Source organism: Muntiacus reevesi, chromosome 9 (assembly GCF_963930625.1).
Source record: "Muntiacus reevesi chromosome 9, mMunRee1.1, whole genome shotgun sequence".
Lineage (NCBI taxonomy): Eukaryota > Metazoa > Chordata > Mammalia > Artiodactyla > Cervidae > Muntiacus > Muntiacus reevesi.
The window spans coordinates 42324623-42333103 of NC_089257.1; the positions used below are offsets into that span (position 1 = coordinate 42324623).

General features: G+C 38.1%; 1 pseudogene; it reads right to left on the reverse strand.

Moving 5' to 3' along the window:
• Positions 1-6407: 6407 nt before the first annotated feature.
• LOC136175843 (olfactory receptor 51B5-like) lies at positions 6408-7342 on the reverse strand (annotated as a pseudogene).
• Between the last annotated feature and the right edge of the window lie 1139 nt (positions 7343-8481).

The window sequence follows — 8481 nt, forward strand, 5'->3', positions numbered from 1 at the left end:
TTTACTCTAGGGTATATTTTCCTTTTATGAATCTTATGCCAGAAAATTCCAGTTTCACAAGTAAATTAAATTGAAAATAATTTAGCACACAGTCATACAGAAAACTCCTCCTAACCCCAGTTTTTTAAGCATTCCAGATTAGATTCCATTTGTAGCCATGTTGTTATGTCTTCCCAATATAGAACATTGTACATAGAAGGGAAAGCACATATTTGCTGCAGAGAAATTATCAGTTCTAATTTTTCATCCTGGAGATGTACCTACAAAGTGTAGATGCCTTATGTTTTTAGTTCTGAAATGATTTTCCTTTTTTCTCTATATGGACTTGACGTTTCTCTCCTCTCATTAAGACAAGGGACACTGCTGCTAAGTTGCTTTAGTGCTCAACTCTTTGAGACCCTATGGACTGTACTCTGCCAGGCTCCTCTGTCCATGGGATTCTCAACTGGTGTGGGTTGCCATTTCCTCCTCCAAGGGATCTTCCAGACCCAGGGACAGATCTTTATCACTTATATGTCTCCTGTATTGGCAGGCGGGTTCTTTATTACTGCCACCTGGGAAACCCAGAACAAGGGATAAATTTATGTAATTCATTGAGGAAAAAAGTTACTTCTTCACAGAAGCATGCCTTATTTTTCTCCTTCAAGGATTTAGATTGGGCACCAGAATGTTCAAAGTGGGAAGTGGTTCAGATATATGTTTGTGTAGGACTTGAGCACCCTAGGATGAATGCATTGGAAATGTACAGAAGCTTTTTAAATTCCCTACTTGAAAATGACTTATGGTTTCACTTGGAAAATATAATATGCAAATCATGATCCCAGAGAGTCTCCTAACTCAATCTAGAGGATATTTAAATGGACATCAAGGCATGCTGATTTAAAAGTAAACTTAAAATACTGTACATTTGTGTCTCTTTTTCTGTTTTGTGTATAGGGTTATCATTACCATCTTTCTAAATTCCATATATATGTGTTAGTATACTGTAATGGTCTTTATTTTTCTGGCTTACTTCACTCTGTATAATGGGCTCCAGTTTCATCCATTTCATTAGAACTAATTAACTTTATTATGAGAAAAAGAAAAGATTTTAAAGTTAGAAATTATAGATAATAATAAACACAACTTTTTTTTTTTTTATACATGTGTGCACTAGCATGTTCACCACCTCCTTCAACACACACATGCAAATGCACACACTGATGTAAATCTTCTTATTTAGAGATAATTTGTTGGGTTTGTTTTCAGAATCAAATTAAGATGGCTAATCTCCAGGTACATTTGAAATAAGGAATTATGTATGAACACTTTCAGTTCCATATATTCTTCTTCAGAAACCTGTGACCAAGCATCTGTAGGCTATGCCCCAGCCCTGTGGTAAATTACTTAAGCCCTTGTCAAAAAAAAAAAAAAAAAAAAAAAAAAAACTTTATTTTCCAATGTAGCATTGCTTTTTGACTAGAGGAATCCAGTTGTTCTTTATTCAATCTTTGTATCTGTGTCTGGTACCTGATTTTCCATTTCTAAACCATTATTTCTTATCATAATTTATGTATTATTTTCAATATTTTGATTTACAACTGGCTCGTATATTTTTGTGAGCAAACTCCAGTAAAAAATTGTTCAGTAATCCTAATCTATCTTGTTCTCCCCAGATAGGAAAGCAAAGACCTATGTCTTCTATGAGCTGATTTTTTTTTAGTGTCAACAACTTCAGGTGTTTTTCTGTTGTATTCTCTAATCTTTTAGCACAGACTGACAAAGTCCTACTTTTTCTATAATTATTAGTCAGTTCAGTTCAGTTCAGTTGCTCAGCCCTGTCCGACTCTTTGCCACCTGATGGACTGCAGCATGCCAGGCCTCCCTGTCCATCACCAACTCCCAGAGTTTACACAAACTCATGCCCATTGAGTCAGTGATGCCATCCAACCATCTCATCCTCTGTCGTTCCCTTCTCCTCCTGCCCTCAATCTTTCCCAGCATCGGGGTCTTTTCAAATGAGTCAGCTCTTCACATGAGGTGGCCAAAGTATTGGAGTTGCAGCTTCAACATCAGTCCTTCCAATGAACACCCAGGACTGATCTCCTTTAGGATGGACTGGTTGGATCTCCTCGCAGTCCAAGGGACTCTCAAGAGTCTTCTCCAACCCCACAGTTCAAAAGCATCAATTCTTCGGTTCTCAGCTTTCTTTATAATCCAACTCTCACATCCATACATGACTACTGGAAAAACCATAGCCTTGACTAGACGGACCTTTGGTGGCAAAGTAATGTCTCTGCTCTTTAATATGCTGTCTAGGTTGGCCATAACTTTCCTTCCAAGAGGCAAGTTAGATCATAATAAATACAAAATAAATTTTACTGAGTGATAAGTGTAGATGTCTTTCCCTGTCTGTCTTTTAAATTGGAATTTCTTTTCAATCTCAATAATCAGATTTTATTTCTTCTGTGTGCTTGTGCATGCATGGTAAGTTGCTTCAGTCATGTCTGACTCTCTGCGACCCTAGGGACTATAGCCCATCAGGCTCTTCTGTTCACAGGATTCTCCAGGCAAGAATACTGGAGTAGCCTATTATGCTCTACTCCAGGATATCTTCGTGACCCAGGGACAGAACCCATGTCTCCTGCAGCTCCTGTGTTGAAGCCAGATTCTTTACCGCTGAGTCACTGGGGAAGCCCTCTACATGTGCTAACTTTTGTTTTTTCCAAGAACACTAGTTTCTCCATTGTCAGTTTCTACTCCAGCTGCTATTAAGAGTTCATTTGGGGATTTCATCAAATACTTGCTAAGAATAAATATTATTTTACATGTGCTATATAGACAATACACATGTTGGAAAAGAAAGTCTCTTTCACTAGCTACTTTTTAATAGTCAGAAATCTAAAATTCACCCCCTTGCACACACACATACCTGCCAAGATTCTGTATCCTAATCCCTGAGTTGTTAGACTGTGTTTATAATGAAATATGGTATTGATGATTATAGAGGTAATTAAGATTCCTGATCAGTCAACTTTGAGTTAATAAAAGGAAATTATGTACATAAACCTAATATAATTATATGTGCCTTTAAAAGTAGAGTGTTTATACAAATTAGTAATGGAATAAGGACCCAAGGTGATTCAAAGTTGAGAAGGACTTGACAGAGAGTTATTGGTTCAAAGGTACAAAGGGTCACATAAGAAGGAATTCAAACATCCTCTAGGAACAGAAAAAGGGTCCTCACTGACAGCCTGCAAAAAAGTGGGGACCTCAAAGTTATTGTCAGAAGAAACTGAATACTTGCATCATTGTCAGTGAGTTTAGAAGTGGATTTTTCTCTAGACCCTACATATCAGAGTGTAGCCCAACAATCAGCTTGATTTTGGCCTTAGGAAACCCTAAGCAGAGAGCTCAATCAAGCCTACTAGACTTCTGACTTACAAAATCATGATATACACAGTGTTATTTTAGTTATTTATTGTCCAATAGCATTAGTTTTCTACTGCTGTATAACAAACTACTACAAACTTCCTGCTAAAATAACACTCAAGTATAATATCATAGTTCTGTAGGCCAGAAGTCTAGTAGGCTTCATAATTAATAAACTAATATTTAGAGAATTCACGTAAGTTATCAGTTAGCTACTGCCACAAAGTTGCCACATGACAAAGGCCTGTTTTGGCATCAACGTCTTACAACATTGCATATTTATTTTTAACTCACATGCATGATTCAGGTACTTCTGGGTGGTCTCGGCTGGGTACGTCTGGTAGAGATGTCTGGTACAACTCTTTCTCATACACCTATGTTTCAACCAGATGTCTTCTCCATCCTATCATTTTCTTGCTTTTTCCTTCTTAAATCCATTATACTGTTCTTGGATTTATTACAATCGTATCTCCCCCTATAGTTAAGACCCAGATGCTGGGTCTTGATGTAGAACCTGGTGCAAATATCATTTCTGACCACAGTGTAAACTGGCAAAGTTATTTGTATAGAAAAAGGCTCCCTAGGGTCCCGCTGGCTGCATATAATTAGGCTTCTGGGGTATCTTTTCTTAGCCTACTCTGGGAAAGGAGGTAGGCCCCCAGAGTTGTGGTCTATAACTCCACATTTTTATTGCAGACAGAAAGCAGAATTATAACTGAATCTAGCAGATAGAAGTCATGCTCTCATATCACCTTTGTCCTTTCTGATCTCCTCCTCCACAGAGAAGACACTGTCAAAACTGTATTTCACTTTATCATTCCTAAATCTTGGAGTAAGTAAGGTCACTAAACTTAAATGAGACTTGAAAACTCCTTGACACTCACCTTTCCTTGGCTTCAAATGAAGTCATTCATTACAGTACTTGACAAATGCATTCTTGAAGCCATGTTTTCTCACAGATAAGTGGAAGTGCTGATAAATTTCTTCAAGCAGTAAGTTTTCTGTCTCTTGGTCATAACCAGAGGTCATTGCTCTTGCCTCTAAAACAATTCAAAGTAAATAAGAAGAAAAAAGTCTTTTACTTTAAGTATCAAATAGTAAGATGACATGCTAAAGGTAATCTTTCCATCTTTGATTTTCCCTGATGGTTTGTACTTGTGTAAAGAGGACTATAGTCACATTCTGGCAGAAATAACTACCTGAGGGTCTTTACTATTTTGTCTCAGCCTTATACCCTAAATTTATCCTATAACCTAGCCCAACTGCAAGATCTTGAAATGACAATGAGCACAATGTGGTCAAACATGCTGGTAACAATCTGACATTTCAGATTCAATTAAGTTCTACCTGAACTTATACTCAAAAAGCCTTCTGAAAACCAGTGTGTGTGCATACGTGCTCAGTTGCTTCCGTCATGTCTGACTCTTTGCGACCCTATGGACTGTAGCCTGCTGGGCTTCTCAGTCCATGGGATTCTCCAGGCAAGAATACTGGAGTGAGTTGCCATGCCTTCCTCCAGGGTATCTTCCCAAACCAGGGATTGAACCTGAGTCTCCTGCATTGCAGGTGGATTCTTAATGGACTGAGCCACCAGGAAAGCCCTCTGAAACCCAGTAAGATTTGGAAGGTCATGGTTTAGAGTCAGTTTCTGAGAATGACTTGGATCTGGATGTTCTTATACCTGAAAATTCTTTGTACTAAATATAAATTTAGAGATTCCTTGATTTGGGGGAGCCATATTTTGAGCTCAAAATGAGGTGGAAGTAGCAAGCAACTGAGATAACCTACATCATTCAAGCTGCCTCTCCTCATTTCAGCAAGAGTAGGTTTACACTCTCGTTTACATAGCTCTCCTCTCCTTTATGTGTAACACCATTCCTGGCACCAATGACATCAGTAACATCTTCTGTAGTTTCATCTCCTGAACTCACCGAGTTTTTTCCTCTGCTCTAATTATGATGTAATAAAGATGTAGTGTCTACCCTTTGAAGATATTTTAACTTGAGTCACAAGTCCCTTTCGAATTGGTCAGAAAATTTCAGTCAAATAAGAATAATAACTTATTCCTTGAGACATTTCACACTTTTAAATTGAAACCAAGATACGTGTAGAGAAAGCAACTATTTTCCTCTAAAAGTGTGGAAAGCTACTCCTTCAATATCTCAGGCTATGTTCAAAGCAAAAGAAAGGAGAGAGAACTACATTTTCCACTCAGACAGAGCTACCCACTGATAGACGCTCTGGAATGGGCTCAACAGCTGAGTAAAAGATTGGGATAGGAAGGTAAGAATGAGGACAAAGATAGGAGAAGATTGGGACTGTCTATTTCCTCTCATTTATCCTTGGTTTCTCTAACCACAAGCATTTTTTTTCCTAAGCAGGTACTGCCTTGAAAAATAAACATAAACTTACCGTTCCTGAGACATAGCCATAATCATTTAATGGAGGAGGTGGAAACTGATGAGATAATTGGGTTGATAAGTGATACAACACTGATCAAGAAATAATTTTTACTTCATTTTAGAAAAATTCCTGCCTCAGTGACCAAACAATGTCTTTGGATATCTGAGGGAATTGTTTAGAGTTAGAGATTGAGTGGCTATAAATAGACCAAATTTTATCCATCTCAACCTAACTTTTTTATCCTTATAGCTATTCTTATCTGCCACCTTTCAAATTCTAAATAAAAATGTTTTAGTTACATGATAGACACACCTCAAAACACCTAAGGTGGGTACTTGACACACAAGAACTGAGTGTCAAGCAGAGATATTTAGTATAGAGAATTTATTTATTATTTTTTTTTTGAGAATTTATTTTTAATTGCAAAAAACTAGATCAAAGACCTGGGCTTAAGGAAATACCTTGGATGATTTGTAGCTCTATTTTGACAATTATTTTACCAAGAGATTTCATTATTGGGAGTTGACATGAAACATCTTTGCTCCCCTGCCGAAAACCAGAGTTCTGACCTTCTGGGTGAGGGACTGTGATGGTTAGAGATCAGGCTGTAACTTGATGGATAGTAAAAAGGCAAAGAATGTCACCCAGATCTGCTTGGTCTTGGCAGTGTAGATTATAGGGTTCATTAATGGAAGGAAGAGAAAATAGACATAACTCATAATGAGGTGGATGATATGTGGAACATGTTTCCCAAACCAATGAATCAGAGACAATCAATCACTGTGACATAGAAAACCAGGACACAACAGATATGGGACACACAGGTGTTGAGGGCCTTGACCCTCTCTTCTCTGGAGGCAATGCTCAAGACACTCTTGAGTATCAACACATAAGAGATGAAAATAATCACAGGATCCAGCATAGATATAAGGACTACAAGGACCACTGGATACAGTCAGTTGAAGGTAATATCAACACAGGCCAGTTTGGTGACATCCTAGTGAAGGCAGAATGCCTGGGAAAGGACATGGGAATGGCAGCAGGGAAAAAAATAAAGAGGCAAGATTGGGGGGACAACAGATACAAGCTGCCTCATCAGAACTCCCAGCCCAGTCTTCACCATTAGAGTATTAGTGAGTATAGAGGTATATCTAAGGGGGTTGAGGATGGCAATAAAATGATCATTAGGCCATAGCAAGCAAAACTCCGAATTTCACAAAGGAAAGTGAGTGTATCAAGTAGGCCTGAGGAAAGCAGGCTACGTTTCCAATCTCCCTGTGATCCAGCCAGAGGACTCCCAGCACCGAGTCAAGTCAGCTCCATATCTGTGGCTGCCAGCATGGCCAAAAAATAGTACATAGGCTCATGGATATTATGATTTTCCTTAATGAGAAGGAGGAGGATGCCATCACCAAAAAGAACAGAGAGGTAGAAAAAAAAGGAAGGGTGTGGAAATCCAGTGATGAGCTGCCTCCAAGTCTGGAAAACCAGTCAACAGGAAGGAATTGAAGCTGCTGTTGGGCCACATGTGAGGTTTCTCCAGGGGAAATGTTCTTTTATTTCCTCAGTTATTACCAAAGAAATGCAGTTCTATGTTCAAGGTATCACTCCAAATGTATATTCTCAGAATTCTTCCTTAAAGGTAAGAATGACATCAATATAAGCCATTGTTTTTGAGAATATATTTGTAAGACAATCTATATTTTTTGAGTTCTTAACTGCATATTCCAGGAACTATCACTTACCTGAGTAATCAAATCCCTAGAACCTCACCTGGTCATCCGCATGTCCACAAGCTCCCCAGGGAATTTCTCATGCATACTACAACTTAGATCCATTTTTATTAATTATGCTGCTTTCCCAGAATAATCTATCCTTGAGGAATTTCAAGAAACTCAACTCTAATGTCATTACAATCCACTACCTAAAATGCAATTATCTTCACACTAGGGCTTCCTTAACCCACATTGTCCTGCATATGTATGATTTCTCAATAAAAGTGTCAAGAGTCTAAGAGAAAAGTGTATAAGAAAAGAAGCTGTGCCACCACCATGTTTGCTAAGGAGCAGGTGGATGTCAAGAAGAGACACTTTTCCTCCCATTTCATGTATTAGTTTTTGGAGAACAAAAATAATTACCTTAAGTAGTTATCAGCCCTACCCAGACGGTACATAATACTCACTACCACTATTGTGGCCCAAACTGATTAAAATTTAGATGAACATAGACCCTCAGACTGGAATAAATGCTTAGGTCAGGGATGGATCTGACTCATGATAGAGTTTCTCCTTGTATTTGAAATTTTTTATATTCTCTTATTTTCATGCAGCTTCTTTCTCTTTCTTCATTATTTTTCTGTCAGCCCTCTAAAATAACTCCCCGGGACTTGATTTCTCTGCTTTCAAATTCTCCATTTGTATCAAAAAAAAAAATCTTGATTTTTTTTCCTTTTATATGTAACCATAGGCTTCTGAATGCATCTTACGCAACATTAAACGAGGCTCATTGTTGCCTAAAGAGAGCATTTCCTGCTAATGGACGAAGATGCATGTCCTTTAAGAAGCCTTTGACATTTCTCCTGCCACTAGCCTATGGGCTTCTTGTTTTATTTGCCATACTCAATACCTAGCAAAGTACCTAATATGTGAGATATATGTGTATATGTGT